Source organism: Tachyglossus aculeatus, chromosome 7 (genome assembly GCF_015852505.1).
Source record: "Tachyglossus aculeatus isolate mTacAcu1 chromosome 7, mTacAcu1.pri, whole genome shotgun sequence".
Classification (NCBI taxonomy): Eukaryota; Metazoa; Chordata; class Mammalia; order Monotremata; family Tachyglossidae; genus Tachyglossus; species Tachyglossus aculeatus.
The window spans coordinates 62995719-63014187 of NC_052072.1; the positions used below are offsets into that span (position 1 = coordinate 62995719).

The 18469-nt window shown below is 46.9% G+C and overlaps 1 protein-coding gene across 1 annotated transcript in view; it reads left to right on the forward strand.

Annotated features, from left to right (window-relative positions):
- Positions 1-18469, forward strand: part of LANCL1 (LanC like 1) — a 54266-nt gene that overhangs the window by 14111 nt on the left and 21686 nt on the right. The window lies entirely within an intron of this gene.

Here is an 18469-nt window from a genome sequence, read left to right on the forward strand (position 1 = left end):
AGTTTTCAGGAATGGGATTCTTCATCTCATCTCGACTAGACGCCTGTGGGGATCCCTACTTCATTTTTTCCTAGGTGTGGATGGGCCACCCCCTTAGGCCGAGCCAAGAGAAGGGCAGTCCAGGGGAGCAGTGGGTTTTGTTTCCATTCGGGGGAGAATTTCCTGAGGGCAAGCAGAGTACCAGAATGAATTTCTGAAGTCTCCAATAGGGCGAGTGGGAAAGAGAAGGTTTTCTCACGAGCAGCCACTCCAACGGGACTTGGATCGAGGAGCTGCAGCTAGCCAGCTCAAGGACACTTTTTTCTTTGTTTTATATGTTAAGCAGTTTACTATGTGCCAGGAACTGCATCTGATGCTGGAGTAGATACAAGATAATCAGGTTGGACACAGTTCCTGACCCACATGGGGCTCAAAGCGTCAATCCCCATTTTACAGATGAGGTAACTGAGGCCCGGAGAAGTTAAGTGGCTTGCCCAAGGTCACCCAGCAGATGATCTAACAGAAGAAAAAGTGATAGGGAATAAAAATTTGCCTTTTCTCCAGCCACTGCAACATGATTTGTTCTGTGAGCACTTGCTAAGGAAAGAGGGAGGAGAGAGGTACATTGTCTATTTTCACAATTTCAGTGTCCAGCACAGAATCTAAAAATACCCACCGTTCCTGCATACTGAGTTTGTAATCAGTCTTTCAGTAGTACTTAGCCCTTACTGTGTGCAGAGCACTGTATTAAGTGCTTGGGAGAATGGAATACAGCTGTTGGTAGACACATTCCCTACCCACAGCGAGCTTCTAGATCAGCAGATGAGGCAAGACACAGCAGAGGAAAGAGGGCCCCGATCCTGAGATCAGGAATGATATGAATCTTGGAATCGAGGCGGGTTGCATTGAGGGTCTCGACATCTGATGAATTTCCCATGTCAGTGTCCTGGAAAGGGGGATAACGGTTTGTTCTGTGGGCAGTGGGGCCTTGTTCTAGAGAGTTGACTAGCCAAGGGTCTCCATCTCTGGGAGCGTGCTTGACTGGGAGGAAGGGCATCTATATTCACAGTGTTAAATGCCAGGAACAGGATCCCTGAAAAAGACCCATTCTTTCAGCCTTCCTGGGTCCCCCAAAACTGCTTCACTTATATGAGAAAACTGACGTGAGAACAGACTCTTGAAAAACATCCTCAGTTTGCAAAGAAGTGTAATCTGCTGGCACTCTACCTGTAGTGTTTTGTTACTTCCTCATAATCCACATTGGGTTACATTTTTTTCAGTGTGGGCGTAGAATAGATCATGAATTGGGCCAGGGCAGAAGCTTGTCCCTGTAATGCTTGTATAGGAAGAACACGTTGAGAAACTTGTTGTGTATTCATTCATTCATTCAATCAATCATATTTACTGAGCGCTTACTGTGTGCAGAGCACTGTACTAAGCGCTTGGGAAGTACAAGTGAGCAACATATAGAGATGGTCCCTACCCAACAACAGTCTCACAGTCCAGAAGGGCAAGACAGACAACAAAACAAAACATGTAGACAGGTGTCAAAACTGTCAGAATAAATAGAATTATAGCTATATGCATATCATTAATAAAATGAATAGTAAATCCGTACAAATATATACAAGTGCTGTGGGGAGGGGAAGGAGGTAGGGCAGAGGGGGAATGGGGAGGAGGAGAGGAAAAAGGTGGCTCAGTCTGGGAAGACCTCCTGGAGGAGGTGAGCTCTCAGTAGGGCTTTGAATGGAGGAAGAGAGCTAGTTTGGTGGATGTGTGGAGGGAGTTCACCAGCCTGTCCAGGAGATATTTGGAAGGAGTAGCCATAGCTCTCACACTGAAGTGTCTTTCTCCCCCTCCTTCTCTTCCTTTCTCTCTCCCCCCACCCCTACCCTTTCCATCTCAGCCCTTGAAACACACACCACCTTGTCTAGACTTTTAGGATATCTGCTGCCAACTGGCTTCTGAGTCAGTTGTTTTCATCTTTCAACTCCAGGGGCCTGGATGCAGCCAGACGGGCTGCACCAATTGAACAGCCCCTTGCTCAGGACTCTGAGCAAGGCCTTTACAAGGTGTGAGTGGGAGAGGCTGGCCCAGGTCACCGTGATCCCCCCGCCAAAACCCGTTTTTTGTGCAGAAAGTTCCCTCTTAGTTGTCTACATGGGAGCGAAGCGGGGAAGGGCAATGGGAAAAGAAATAGCCCCGCCTGCCACCACCAAGAGGATGGTGAGAGGTTTGTTGTCCGTAGAAAGGAAGAGAACAGGAGCCGGGGGACAGCACAGCAGTAATTCACACTCGTAGCGGTGTTCAGCCTATGAAATATTTCCAGCTGTTATTTACTCTGTGACTGGTGAAACCCAAAAGTACTCCAACACGAATCAGCAGAAGGATGCCGATTCCTCCCCGTTCTAAACCGTGTAAACTCGTTATGGGCAATACTCTGTTGTATTGTACTCTTCCAGGTGCTTAGTGCAATGCTCTGCACATAGTAAGTGCTCAGTAAATACAATTGGTGGATTGATTCTTAAACACTGAAGCTTTTAAATGAATGGGCTTCCAGTGGAGGACCTAAGTGTTTGAAGTCAAGCCTCCGAGTCCCGTTGTCAAAATTCATCCGACAATGAGATTTTTCCAGAATTAAAACCAACCTATTGACCACCTTATCCGGGCATGAGTTAGGCCTTAGATAAGGTTGGGAAGGAGAAGAGGGGGTTAGCAGGAGAATTCAAACACTCCATGGAGCATATTCATTCATTCAGTAGTATTTGAGTGCTTACTTTGTCATATTTATTGAGCGCCTACTTTGTGCAGAGCAGTGCACTAAGTGCTTGAGAGAGTACAATACAACAATAAACAGACATATTCCCTGCCCAAAATGAGCTTACAGTCTAGAGACAGGGAGACAGATATTAATATAAATAAATTACAGATATGTATGTAAGTGCTGTGGGGCTTCTCCTGGTAACACAAAGTAAGAAGGTTGGTCTGTGTGCAGAGCATTGTACTTAAGTGCTTGGAAAGTACAATTCAGCAATAAAGAGAGACAGTCATTGCCCATACTGGGCTTACAGTGTAGAAGACAGAGGTCCTGAGTAATGGAGAACAAATAAGGACAGGAGCTGCCAGTAGATTTGGTTGATGATTAGAGATTGATGACTTGTGTGGCCATTTCAAACAGATTCTAACTGCCCTCAAATCTATCAGACCCCATCTCTTCCCGTCCTCCAGAAGACATTCTCCCCTTTTCCTCACCATCCTGCTATACTCGGCACACATGTGGCCTAGTGAATATAGAGCACGGACCTGAGAGTCAGAAGGACTCCTAATCCCGGCTCTACAATTTACCTCCTGTGTGACCATAGGCAAGTCATTTAACTTCTCTGTGCCTCAGTTACGTCGTCTGTAAAATGGGGGTTAGGACTGTGTCCACACTGAGTGTGTCCCATCACTGTGGACGGCACTACCATCCTTCCTGTCTCACAAGCCTGCAACCTTGGTGTCATCTACGACTCCGCTCTGTCAATCACTCCTCACATCCAAGCCATCACCAAAACCTGCCGGTCTCAGCTCCGCAACCTTGCCAAGATCCGCCCTTTCCTCTCCATCCAGACTGCTACCTTTCTCGTTCAAGCCCTCATCCTAACCCGTCTGGACTACTGCATCAGCCTCCTCTCTGATCTCCCATCCTCATGTCTCTCCCCACTTCAATCCATACTTCACGCTGCTGCCCAGATTGTCTTTGTCCAGAAACGCTCTGGGCATGTTACTCCCCTCCTCAAAAATCTCCAGTGGCTACCAGTCAATCTGCACATCAGGCAGAAACTCCTCACCCTCGGCTTCAAGACTGTCCATCACCTTGCCCCCTCCTACCTCACCTCCCTTCTCTCCATCTACAGCCCAGCCCAGCCTGCACCCTCCGCTCCTCTGCCGCTAATCTCCTCACCGTGCCTTGTTCTCGCCTGTCCTGCCATCGACCCCCAGCCCACGTCATCCCCCCTGGCCTGGAATGCCCTCCCTCCCCTTATCCGCCAAGCTAGCTCTCTTCCTCCCTTCAAGGCCCTACTGAGAGCTCACCGCCTCCAGGAGGCCTTCCCAGACTGAGCCCCCTCCTTCCTCTCCCCCTCGTCTCCCTCTCCATCCCCCCTGTTTTACCTCCTTCACTTCTCCACAGCACCTGTGTATATGTATGTATGTTTGTACATATTTATTACTCTATTTATTTATTTATTTATCTATTTTACTTGTACATATCTATTCTATTTATTTTATTTTGATAATATGTTTGGTTTTGTTCTCTGTCTCCCCCTTCAAATCAATCAATCAATTGTATTTATAACTTGTACTTCCCAAGCGCTTAGTACAGTGCTCTGCACACAGTAAGCGCTCAGTAAATACAGTTGATTGATTGATTATTGAGTGCTTACTGTGTGCAGAGCACTGTACTAAGCGCTTGGGAAGTACAAGTTGGCAGCATGTAGAGACAGTCCCTACCCAACAGTGGGCTCACAGTCTAGAAGTGGGAGATACTGTGAGACACTAGGAAACACTGTGAGCCCACTGTTGGGTAGGGACTGTCTCTATATGTTGCCAACTTGTACTTCCCAAGTGCTTAGTACAGTGCTCTGCACACAGTAACTGCTCAATAAATACGATTGATTGATTGATTAGCTTGTGTATGCCCCAGTGCGTAGTACGCTGCCTGTCTTACAATAAACATTTAACATATACTGTAAAAAAAAAAAAGCAACTGTGGAATTTGTTCAACACTCACTGTGTGCCAAGCGCTGTACTAAGCACTGGGCTAGAAACAGGATAGTCAGGTCGCCCACAGTCTCTATCCTACATGGGCTCACAATCTAACTCGGAGGGAGAACTGGCATTGAATCCCCATCTGACAGATGAGGGAACTGAGGCAAAGAGTAGTTAAGTGACTTACTCAAAGTCACACAGCAGGTAAATGGCAGAGCTGGAATTAGATCCCAGATCTTCTGACTCTCAGGCCTGTGTTCTTTCCACTAGGCCGTGCTCCTTCTCTGGTACATGTACTCTATCTGCCTCATTAGATTGTAACTCCTCAGTCTACAGGATCTGGTAGTAATAGTGATGGTATTTATTAAGCCCTAACTGTGTGCAGAGCAGTGTATTAAACTCTGGGAGAGAATACACAGATGGGAATTAAACACTGTCCCTGTCACTTGTGGGGCTCACAAGCTTTGTGACAAGTTTGTGGCAAGAATGGATTGGAGACAGATATATCAGAAGTGGTGAAGCAACTTTTGCTTGGGAGTACTCAATCCAGTGCTCTGCACTTCCTAATCCTTCAGTAAATATAGACGACAAGAAATCACAACACTTTGATTTTGGAGCTGACCTTGAGAAACCCGAGGTAACTTCAGCCAGCCTTCACTAATGGGTTGTTTTCAGTTCTACGATCACAAAAGACCATGGTGAGGAGTTGGGTTTCAAGAGCGAAAAAGGGATGTACAGATAGGAGGAGGCTGGCCAGGCTGTGTCCTCCAAGTTGCTCCATCAGAGATAGGGATGTGTATTTCCCACCTGTGTATTCTCTCCCAGTGTTTAGTACAGTGCTCTGCACAAAGTAAGCACTTAATAAATGCTATTACTACAACTTCTCTGTCCTTGGGCTCCTCTTGGTTTGTCATGGGATGAAAATAATGGCCTGTTTCCATTTTTCCTCAGAAGTATTGTAGGAGGAGAAAACTGCTGGTTGTTTTCCTTCAATCACTTTTCATTTGAACAAAATGTGTGTTGGTTTGCATTGCTTAAGAGAAATGGGTTTCAAGGAGCGGGCTGAGGGAAGGTTGATAAGGGGAAGATTTCATTTGTTTTCCTTTCAAGCAGATGGCACAAACCTCACCCTGTTCAGAATGAATCTGTTGCAGAATTTCTGGGATGGCAGATTCATAACTAACCAAAGGAATGGCTTAATCTCAACAGATAAAGAGTGAGCCAAAACTGAAAAGAGGCATTTACCTGAAACAGAAGGGACTGGGCCACTTAAGACCCTTAAAATCCAGCTCTTTCTTGATCTGAGGGTGTAGGCCGGGAGAGAGGGAGAGAAAACCGGCAGCTGTATCCTCCTAATTCCTCACTGCCTTCTCTCGTTCTGCTATGCAGAAGGAGAATTACTTGTGCAATGCCACAATTTGACAGAAGACTCTCTTTAATTACAAGTAGATAACCAGAGCTCAAGGAATTAGCATAACTCCTTGGGAAAAGAAAACCTGCACTAAAAATCACGCACAGTTTCTTGCAGAAGCTTTCAAGCCATGCAGAATTTAAACAGTCTGTTAAAGCGATCAATTTTTGTTCCCCGCCTCCCCAAGAAAGTTGGAGTTCTAAGTCATAAGAGACTATACATATGAATGAATTGATTCTTGTCCCTACAAATTATTAATAATATAATAATGGTGTTTAAGTGCTTACTAAGTGCTTAGGTAGATACAAAATAATCAGATCCCACATGGGGCTCACTGTCTAAGTAGGGGAAAGAACATGTATTGAATCCCTATTTTGCAGATGAGGGAACTGTGGCACAGAGAAGTTAAGTGATTGCCCAAGGTCATACAGCAGGCAAGCGATGGAGCCAGGATTAGAACTCAGGTCTTAAGACACCCAGGCCCATGCTCTTTCCACTAGGCCACACTGATTCTCACAGAATTGTCCCTTTTTTCCAGACATAAATAGGGTAGGACCAATTCCCAGTGTCAGTTAATCCGTGGCATTTATTGAGCACTTACTGTGTGCAGAGCACTGTACTAAGCACTTGGGAAAGTACAGTTTAATAGAGTTGGTAGATGAAATCCCTGCCCACAAGGAATTCATAGTTTGAGGAGCTTAAATCTATACCAGGGAAGATTGAAAAAGTAAAGCAGCAAATGAAGGTGTGGAACCCACGGCTATCAATTTTCTTTGGGCCTTAGATTACGACAGTTCTGCCTGAGAAAAACCATTCATTTTTTTTTCTAAGCCGTAGAGATCATGGCTGATTCCAGTGATTGCTTCTGATTCCCCCTTCCCTTTGTAGGTTCTTTATGTGACAAATGTGTAAACACAAAATAAGGCCTTTCAAAGGCAAGAAAACTTTTTGAAATCTAGTCACTGGGGTATTTATTGAGCGCTTACCATGGGCAGAGCACTGGATGAAAGCTTGGGAGAGCACAGTACAAAAGAGTAGGCATAGACGATCCTTGCCCACAAGGAGTTTACCCAGTGCCTCATCTGTAGAATGGGGATGAAGACTGTGAGCCCCACGTGGGACAACCTGATCACCTTATATCCCCCCCAGTGCTTAGAACAGTGCTTTGCACATAGTAAGCGCTTAACAAATGCCATTATTATTATTATTATTATTATTATTATTATTATTATTATTAGAGGGTCCTGGCTCCTGGTGACCAGTGTAGTTATTTTTATATAGTTAAGACCATGAGTCCTAAGTGGGACAGGGACTGTCTTCAATCCAGTTAGCTTTTGTCTACCCCCAGTGCTTAGTACAGTGTCTAGCACTTAAACAAATGCCATTGGAAATAAAAAGACAAAAACAACCTGGGGAAATAAGGCTTTGCATTCTACGCATTGTTACCTGTCGTGACCTGAGTGGGCAGTAGCCTTATTTCAGTCTGTCCACCAGCTAAGGATCAGTGGCAACGAGGATCGGCAGAAACCCTGAAAATGCAAGCTCCCCGGGGATATAGTTGGCTCCAGCCCCAGTGATGGGACCTGCTGGAGCTGTGAACCACCCAACCACCTGCTAGGGATCCAGGGCTCTGACGCTGGAAGGGTGAGCTTCCCAGCCACCCGGTGGGGATCCAGCACTCTGAGGCCGAAGCTGTGAGCCGCCCGCTGGGGATCCAACACTCTGGCGTTGGAGGCCGTGGTGTCGGAAGTCCCCCCAGAGCTGGGCTAGGCTGAGCTGGTATGGGCCAGGAAAGCCCGGAAGGAGATGTGTGTCCCTCTTTCCCCCCATCACCCACTTGAATTGGCTTTCCCCACAGCCCACTGATCCACACCTCAATAAGGGCAAGCTCCTTTCCTGCTCCCGAGGAAAATCATTACGGCACGTATTGAGTACCTACTGGGCCAAGCACTGGAATTGATTCGCGATCATCAGGTCAGACGGAGCACCGCTGTCTCACTCGTGGTGTACAGTCTGAGGGAGACCAGATCCTGAACACCAGGGTCCCAAATCCCCATGTCACACCCTCCTCTTCTCCCCCTACCCCCACCCCACCACAGTGTTGCGAGTTCCCTGCCCTGGGTTCCGTTTGCATACTTACCAGCAGGAAATCTCAGCTCTCTGAATTATTGAATGATACAGCCGGCACTTTTCTACAGGAGTAAAATTTCCTCAGTTGATTATCATTGGGTTCTCATAAGACCAATGGTTGAGTCATCATCATCCCTGGGAGTAGGAATGGGCCATGCTCCTAATCTCGTGTGTGTCTCCTGTCTGCCCCATTAGATTATAGCTCCTCCTCAGCAAGAATCTGTCGCTAGAAGTGACGGTATTTATTAAGCACTTACTGTGTGCCAAACTGCACTAAGAGCTTGGCGGGGATACGCAGGTGGGAATTAGACATGGTCCCTGTCCCTTGTGAAGCTAACAATCTAAGAGTTTGTGGCAAGAAGGGTTTGGAGACGGACACATCAGGAATAATGTAGAATTGCTTCCACCTTTGTCGTGTACTCCCAAGTGCCCAGCCCAGTGCTCTGCAATCTGTAGGCCTTCAGTAAATATAGACGATGGGAATGATGAGCACAACCCTTTGATTTCTCCCTGCTCAGTGTCAGAGCTGTCCTGGAGAAACCCAAGGAAACCTCAGCCAGCCATGACGAATGGGTTGTTTCAAGTGTCCTCTATGATCACAAAAGACCATGGTGAGGAGTTAATAATAATAATAATGACATTTATTAAGCACTTATTACATGCAAAGCACTGTTCTAAGTGCTGGGGAGGTTACAAGGTGATCACGTTGTCCCAGGGGGGCTCACAGTCTTAATCCCCATTTTACAGACGAGGTACCTGACGCACAGAGAAGTTAAGTAACTTGCCCAAAGTCACACAGCTGACAGTTGGCAGAGCCGGGGTTTGAACCCATGACCTCTGACTCCCAAGCCCAGGCTCTTTCCACTGAGCCACGCTGCTTCTCTGGGGTTTTGGGGAGTTGGGTTTTGAGAGCAAGAGAGTGGTATACAGATAAAGGAGCCTGGCCAAGGAGGGATGTGTCTATTTCCTACCTGTGTATTCTCTCCCAGCTCTTAGTACAGTGCTTGTGCACACAGTAAGCACTTAATAAATACTAGTACTAGTGATGGTATTTATTGAGCACCCAGTTGGTGCAATGCAGTGTACTAAGTGCTTGGGAAGTGCAACAGATCATGAGCCACGTTCCCTGCCCGGAGTGAGCTGAGACCCTGCCACAGGCAGAGCACTGTGAATGAACCTGTGGCCTGGTAGAAGACATCTAAGACACAGTCCCTGTCCTCAAGAAGTTTGCTTTTCAGCGGGACAGACAAGTGGACGGAAAAGACTAACCAATGATTCAAAGAGCTTGAGAAAGGATAGAAGTAATAAGGAGAAATGGATAAATAAGTTGTAACATGTTTTCGAGTGCTGAAGCAGCTATAGAGAATTCAGGATCTTATATGGATGAAAGTTTTTGATGTGGTATGCTAGGACTTTTTTTAACGGCATTGGTTAAGCACTTACTATGTGTCAAAAACCATTCTAGACTCTGGGGTAGATGCAAGTTAATCAGGTCAGACATAGTCCTCATCCCACATGGGGCTCACAGTCTAAGTAGGAGAGAGTACAGATATGAATCTCCATTTTGCAGTTGAGGAAACTGAGGCACAGAGAAGTGAAGTGGCTTGCCCAAAGTCACACAGACAAGAGACAGACCCAATCCCCAACTCGCAGGCCTGTGCTGTTTTGACTAGGCCATGCTTCTTCTCTGATCTTTTCCTGGGTCATGACATTCCTTTCCTCCAGTTGGTCTCCTGAGCCCCACGTTTCACCCTGCACTGCACAAGGAACAACACAGTCACCGTAGGGTTCCTTCAGTCTGTTAACCAAGAAACCTAGAGAAACAGCATAGTCAAGTAGATAGAGCACAAGCCTGGGAGTCAGAAGGACCCAGGTGCTAATCCCGGCTCCGCCACTTGTCTGCTGTGCGACCTTGGGCAAGTCACGTAACTTCTCTGTGCCTCAGTTCCCTCACCTGAAAAATGGGAATAAAGATTGTAAATCCCATGTGGGACGGCCTTATTACCAGATTATCTTGTATCTACCCCAGCGTTTAGGGTAGTGCCTGGCACATAGTAAGTGCTTAACAAATACCATTAAAAAAGAATTGGAGTGAGGGGGCTCCCGGCAGCAGCCTAGGCAACAGGAAAGTTTAAGTCATGACTGGATGTGGGTTTAGACCTAGCCCATATTTTCCAGGCTCAGCTTCTGCTTCAGCCCAAGAGCAGTTCAGTCCTGGGTCCCTCATTTAAATCAATCAGTCAGTGCTCTTTATTGAGCGTTTACTGTTGAGCGTTTTATTGAGCATTTAGAGAAGCAGCATGGCTCAGTGGAAAGAGCACAGGCTTTGGAGTCAAAGGTCATGGGTTCAAATCCTGGCTCCGCCAATTGTCAGCTGTGTGACTTTGGGCAAGTCAATTCACTTCTCTGTGCCTGTTACCTCATCTATAAAATGGGGATGAAGACTGTGAGCCTCATATGGGACAACCTGATCACCTTGTAACCTCCCCAGCGCTTAGAACAGTGCTTTGCACATAGTAAGTGCTTAATAAATGCCATTATTATTATTATTATTATTATTATTATTATTATTATTACTGTGGGCAGAGCACTATACGCAACATTTCAGAAAAAAACACAGAGTGGGTAGGCCCAATCCCTGCCTACAAGGAGCATTCTCCAGGGAGAGACGGACTTTAAAATCCATTCTGGTAAGGGAAATTGTAGAGTATGGGGATATGTACGTAAGTGCTGTGGGACTGGGGAAAGTATCGAAGAGCCAAAGGGGCTCACAGCCAGGGTCATAGTTGGTACAGAGGGAAAGGACAGATGGAGGAAGTAGAGGGCTTAGTGGGGGAGGGCCTCTAGGAGGAGGTGTGATTTTAGGAGGGATTTGAAAGAGGGGAGAGTCATGGACTGTTGAGTATGAAAGGGGATGAGGTCCCAGGCCAGAGGGAGAACATGGTCATGGGGTTGGGTGGCAGGAGAGATGGGATTGAGGTAAAGAGAGTGGTGGGGAAGGACCCCCACTTTTCTGTTCGGCAGAAATTGGGCCAGAGAGTGAATGAACCCTGGGCACTACCTGCCTCATTTGCCCCCCAATTAAACCATCTTAAATTAGGACTTGACACCATTTTAGATATTAAATCCAGCTTTAACTGTTCCTGGATCAATGTTTGCGCAATGGGAGGGTTGGGCACTAGCAGTAGTACTGGTTAAGCACTTACACTAGTCTCTACAGGCTGATGATATGCTATGCTGAACTTTTTGTCCGCTTTTTGGAAGAGTAAATGGCAGAATCCTTACTTTTCCTTCCTTTTGCTGACAGTCGCCCTCTATCAACAACATCCTAGGACCCCTGTAAGAGAAAGAATGTGCCTGTTGCCCCTGCTGTACTTACCAATCTAAGAATGAGAGATGACATCAAGAGGTCCAAAGCAATGCAGTTTCCTGCCTCGTCCCATGTTGGTGTACAGACCAGGGGATTCGGGCCTGCGGAGCAAAGATTGCTGTCCCCCAAGCTCCCTTTTGCGCTTTCCAACATCCCCTGCCCCTCACCGGTTCGGCCCCAAAGCTGGGCCCGGGGCCAGGGGGACGCCTGTCCCCGAGAAGCCCCCCTGTTTCAGCAGAAACCAGGACTGAGAAAGACCTCTGAAGCTCATTCTACCCTTATACTCATTCTACCCCATTCCATCTCCAGATGGAACTGGAGAAATGGTTTTGGGCCTACATTCTTAGGCCCCATGAGGAATTGAGGAGCGAAGATGAGATTGCCCACATTTGAGTATGGAACTCTCCAGCCTTAGATGGATCCACCTCAGAAGGCCTCCTTTCCACAGACTAAAACGAGTGATTGGCTGTGAGACTTGGGCAGCAGAAATCACTCAAAAATTAAACAGGAAAAGACAGTGGGAGAAAGCAACCATGAGGTATGAATTTCATCTGCTTTTGATTTCCTAATCCCCAGGTGGGTACAGTTTCTTGGCCAGAGTGCTAACCTGGCTGATTAGGTCTGTACAGATTGGGAGGGGACCAGGGCTTCCAGTTAGCTGAAAAGTTACCGTTCCAAACCAGTGTCTCTCTATCTCTCTCCCAATTTTGATTCTGCTCCCAAAACCCAGTTACACACAGTCATGTCTCCTAGCGAGACCTGGGCCAGGAGAACTCCAGCCCTGGTGCATGGCTACCGGTGGGCTGTGCTAAGGGAACTGACAAGGCTATTCACTTCAGCAGGAAATGGAAATTAGACCTTAATATACACGCAAAATTGAATTGTTGGTAGCACAGAGCTTTGGAGATTACCCAGGCAAGGTGAGAAAATGATCAAAATATAAATTGCCCCCTCATACAGCGGAAAGGGATTTTACCGGCTGCTTTTTTTTTTCATCGCACTGAAATCCACAGAGAGCTCTGCTTTTTAAAATTAGACTTAAACACGGGACCGGCCCCTTCTGAGTAACAGAAGCAGCATGGTCTAGTAGAAGGAACATGGGCTTGGGAGCCAGAAGGACCCAAATACTAATCCCAGCTCTGCCAGTTGTCTGCTGTGACCTTGGGCACGTCACTTCAGTTTTCTATGCCTAGCCTCATCTGTAAAATGGGGATTAAGACTGTGAGTCCCATGTGGAACATGAACTGTGTCCAACACGATTACTTTGTATCCACTCCAGCTCTTAGAACAATGACTGGCACGTAGTAAGCACTTAAATGATAATGTAAAAAAAAAGGTTCACGGGACAGGTGGTGCACCGTAAGGAGAAGGCGAGAGCTTTCAGGGGCTTTGGAGGCCACTGGCATCTCTGTGGCAGTACCCCCGGGCTTGCTCCCCTGCCTGTTTGCATTGAGCAGAGGGTATCCCTGCAAGGACATCATCATCATCTTCATCATCAATGGTATTTATTGAGCACTTTCGCTGTGCAGAACACTGTACTAAATGCTTGACAGAGGACAGTACAAAAGAGTTGGCAGACATGTACTTTGCCCACAGTGAACTTACAGGCTAGAGGGGGATGATGGATATTAATATCAATCAATCAATCAATCGTATTTATTGAGTGCTTACTGTGTGCAGAGCACTGTACTAAGCGCTTGGGAAGTACAAGTTGGCAACATATAGAGATGGTCCCTACCCAACAGTGGGCTCACAGTCTAGAACGGGGAGACGGAGAGCAAAACAAACCATATTAACAAAATAAAATAAACAGAATAGATATGTACAAGTAAAATAAATAAGTAGAGTAATATGCATTCCTCTCCTCATGCACTCATTCATTCAATTGTATTTATTGAGTGCTTCCTGTGTGCAGAGCACTGTACTAAGCGCTTGGGAAGTACAAGTTGGGAGCCCCCCTCCACCGAATCCCAGAGGATGAGGACAACTCTGTTCCTAAAGGCCCAATCGGCCCCGGGGAAGCGGGACAGACAGAAACAAGCAGCGTGGCTCAGTGGAAAAAGCCCGGGCTTTGGAGTAAGAGGTCATGGGTTCGAATCCCAGCTCTGCCACTTAGCTGTGTGACTTTGGGCAAGTCACTTCAATCAATCAATCGATCAATCAATCGTACCCATTGAGCGCTTACTGTGCGCAGAGCACTGCACTAAGCGCTTTGGAAGTACAAGTTGGCAACATAGAGAGACGGTCCCTACCCAACAGTACTTCACTTCTCTGGGCCTCAGTGACCTCATCTGTAAAATTGGGGTGAAGACTGTGAGCCCACTGTGGGACAACCTGATCACCTTGTAACCTCTCCAGTGCTTAGAACAGTGCTTTGCACATAGTAAGTGCTTAATGAATGCCATTATTATTATTAAACAAAGAGACAGGAAGCTAGAGAAGGCCTGTGCCACTGTTAAGTCCACAGGCCCCGGGCCAGGGGAGACCAGACAAGTTGGCGGTCCAGACTCCCCTAGTTGTGGGCAGGAAATGTGTCTGGTTATTGTCCTATTAAGAAGTTAAATAAATAATGCCACAAACAGAGCCCCGAGAATCTAGGCCCCTAAACTGACTTGACCCATAGTCCTCAGGGGCGCAAGGGGTGGGGAGAGGAAAAACCAATAGCTGCTGAGTAGGGAAGCTCTGTCTGAGAAGGGGCTCTATCCAGGTTCAGTGTCATTGATGCTGCCCAGATTATCTTTGTGCAGAAACGCTCTGGGCATGTTACTCCCCTCCTCAAAAATCTCCAGTGGCTGCCTGTCAACCTACGAATCAAGCAAACACTGCTCACTCTTGGCTTCAAGGCTCTCCATCACCTCGCCCCCTCCTACCTCACCTCCCTTCTCTCCTTCTACAGCCCAGCCCACACCCTCCGCTTCTCTGCCGCTAACCCCTCACTGTACCTTGTTCTCGCCTGTCCCACCATCGACTCCTGGCCCACATCCTTCCCCTGGCCTGGAATGCCCTCCCTTCACACATTAATTAATTAATTAATTCAATCATATTTATTGAGCACTTACTGTATGCAGAGCACTGTACTAAGCACTTGGGAAGTACAAGTTGGCAACATATAGAGACAGTCCCTACCCAACAACGGGCTTGAAGTCTAGAAGGGGGAGACAGACAATAAGACAAAACATGTGGACAGGTGTCAAGTCATCAGAATAAACAGAAGCAAAGTTAGATGCACGTCATTAACAAAATAAATAGAATAGTAAATATGTACAAGTAAAATAGAGTAATAAATCTGTACAAACATATACAGGTGCTATGGGGAGGGGAAGGAGGTAGGGCGGGGGGGATGGGGAGGAGGAGAGGAAAAGAGGGGCTCAGTCTGGGAAGGCCTCCTGGAGGAGGTGAATTCTCAGTAGGGCTTTGAAGGGAGGAAGCGAGCTAGCTTGGCGGATGTTCAGAGGGAGGGCATTCCAGGCCAGGAGGAGGACGTGGGCCGGGGGCTGACGGCAGGACAGGTGAGAACGAGATACAGTGAGGAGGTTAGCAGCAGAGGAGCGGAGGGTGCGGGCTGGGCTGTAGAAGGAGAGAAGGGAGGTGAGGTAGGAGGGGGCGAGGTGATGGAGAGCCTTGAAGCCGAGGGTGAGGAGTTTCTGCCTGATACGCAGATTGGTAGCCACTGGAGATTTTTAAGGAGGGGACTAACATGCCCAGAGCATTTCTGGACAAAGACAATCCGGGCAGCGGCGTGAAGTATGGATTGAAGTGGAGAGAGACACGAGGATGGGAGATCGGAGAGGAGGCTGATACAGTATTCCAGACGGGATAGGATGAGAGCTTGAACGAGCAGGGTAGCAGTTTGGATGGAGAGGAAAGGACGGATCTTGGCAATGTTGCGGAGCTGAGACCGGCAGGTTTTGGTGACGGCTTGGATGTGAGGGGTGAACGAGAGAGCGGAGTCGAGGATGACACCAAGGTTTCGGGCCTTTGAGACAGGAAGGATGGTAGTGCCGTCAACAGTGATGGGAAAGTCAGGGAGAGGGCAGGATTTGGGAGGGAAGACAAGGAGTTCAGTCTTGGACATGTTGAGTTTTAGGTGGCGGGCAGACATCCAGATGGAGATGTCCTGAAGGCAGGAGGAGACACAAGCCTGAAGGGAGGGAGAGAGAGCAGGGGCAGAGATGTAGATTTGGGTGTCATCAGCGTACAGGTGATAGTTGAAGCTGTGGGAGCGAATGAGTTCACCAAGGGAGTGAGTGTAAATAGAGAACAGAAGGGGATCAAGAACTGACTCTTGAGGAACCGCTACAGTAAGGGGATGGGAGGGGGAGGAGAAGCCCGAAAAGGAGCCTGAGAAAGAACAGCTGGAAAGATGAGAAGAACCAGGAGAGGACGGAGTCTGTGAAGCCAAGGTTGGATAGCGTATTGAGGAGAAGGGCGGGGGTCCACAGTGTCGAAGGCAGCTGAGAGGTGGAGGAGGATTAGGAAAGAACACATCCGCCAAGGTAGCTCTCTTCCTCCCTTCAAAGCCCTACTGAGAGCTCACCTCCTCCAGGAGGCCTTCCCAGACTGAGCCCCCTTTTCCTCTCCTCCTCCCCATCCCCACCTCTGCACTAACTCCTTCGGCTCCCCGCAGCACATGTATATATTTGTACAGATTTGTTACTCTATTTTACTTGTACATATTTACTGTTCTATTTATTTTGTTAATGATGTGCATATAGCTTTAATTCTATTTGTTCTGACGATTTTGACACCTTTCTACATGTTTTGTTTCATTGTCTGTCTCCCCCTTCTAGACTGTGAGCCCACTGTTGGGTAGGGACTGTCTCTATATGTTGCTGACTTGTACTTCCCAAGCGCTTAGTACAGTGCTGTGCACACAGTAAGCGCTCAATAAATACGATTGAATGAATGAATGAATCATCATCAGCGTTGACAGAGCAGCGTACGTTTCCAGACCCTCCCTCCGGACAAGGAAAGCATAGCCGTGGGGGTCCGACGGAGACCCTGGCCCTTGAGTTGCCCAGGCAGGTGACTGGTCTCTAAGTCCCCGTCACTGCTGTGATCGTGTCTACCAGCTTTATTGTTGTACTCTCCCAGGTACTTAGTACAGTGCAGTAAGCGCTCAATAAATACCACCGATTGTTTGATCATTGTGGTTCTGTGGCTTCCATGGGGAGAGCCCAAGTGCTCCCAATAGGTATCCCCCCCTTCCTGTTCCCAGTCAATTGATCAATGATATTTATTGACCGCTTACTCTGTACAGAGCACCGTAAGCTCATTGTGGGCAGGGACTGTGTCTGTTTTTTGTTATATTGTACTCTCCCAAGCACTTACTATAGCGCTCTGCACACAGTAAGCGCTCAATAAATACGACTGAAGGAATGAATGAATAAAAGTACAAGTCATTAGAGTGGGTAGACATGATTTCTGCCCTCAAGGAGTTTACAGCTTAGTGGGTTAGGCAGGCATTAAAATAAATTACAGATAGGAGAAGCAGCAGGGCCTAGAAGAAAGAGCCTGGGAGTCAAAGGACCTGAGTTTTAATCCTGGCTCTGCCACTTGTCTGCTGTGTGACCTTGGGCAAGTCTCTTAACTTCTCCATTCCTCAGTTACCTCATTTGTAAAATGGGGGTTGATAGTATCCTTCCCAGACTGAGCCCCCTCCTTCCATTCCCCCTCCCCATCCCCCCGCCCTACCTCCTTCCCCTCCCCACAACACCTGTATATATGTTTGTACAGATTTATTACTCTATTTTATTTGTGCATATTTACTATTCTATTTTGTTAATGATGTGCATCTAGCTTTACTTCTATTTATTCTGATGACTTGGCACCTGTCCACATATTTTGTTCTGTTGTCTGTCTCCCCCTTCTAGACTGTGAGCCCATTGTTGGGTAGGGACCGTCTCTATATACTGCTGACTTGTACTTCCCAAGCGCTTAGTACAGTGCTCTGCACACAGTAAGCACTCAATAAATACGATTGAATGAATGAATGAATGTGGGACATTATGTACATATCCATAATTTATTCACATGTTAGTGTCTGTCTCCCCCTCTAGACTGTAAGTTTGTGGGCAGAGAACGTGTCTACCACTGTATTTCCCAAGCACTTGGTGTAGTGATGATGATGATGATGTTGGTATTTAAGCGCTTACTTTGTGCCAAGCATTGTTCTGCTCTTCATTCATTCATTCAATCGTATTATTGAGCACTTACTGTGTGCAGAGCACTGTACTAAGTGCTTGGGAAGTACAAGTCTTTACACAGTAAGTGGTCAGTGCTCAATATATATGACTGATTGGGCCATCCTGGGATTAGTACAGTACCTGGCACATGGTAAGTGCTTAACAAATACCATAAAAAAGAAGGGAGGGTGAATAGAGTGAATAGGGTGAGAGGTTAGTCAGGGAAGGCTCTGGCTCTGGCCTGGAAATCCCTGTCCTTTTATTTTTATTTTTTTTTTTTTTATATCTGACAGACCGCCAATCTCTCCACCCTCAAAGTCTGATTGAAATCACATCTTCTCCAAGAGACCTCCCCAAATTAAGCCCTCTTTTCCCCTACTCATTCATTCATTGTCGTATTTATTGAGCGCTTAATGTGTGCAGAGCACTGTACTAAGCGCTTGGGAAGTACAAGTTGGCAACATATAGAGATGGTCCCTACCCAACAACAGGCTCACAATCTAGAAGGGGGAGACAGACAACAAAACAAAACATGTGGACAGGTGCCAAGTTGTTGGAACAAATAGAATTAAAGGTAAATGCACATCATTAACAAAATAAATAGAATAGTAAATATGTACAAGTAAAATAGAGTAATAAATATGT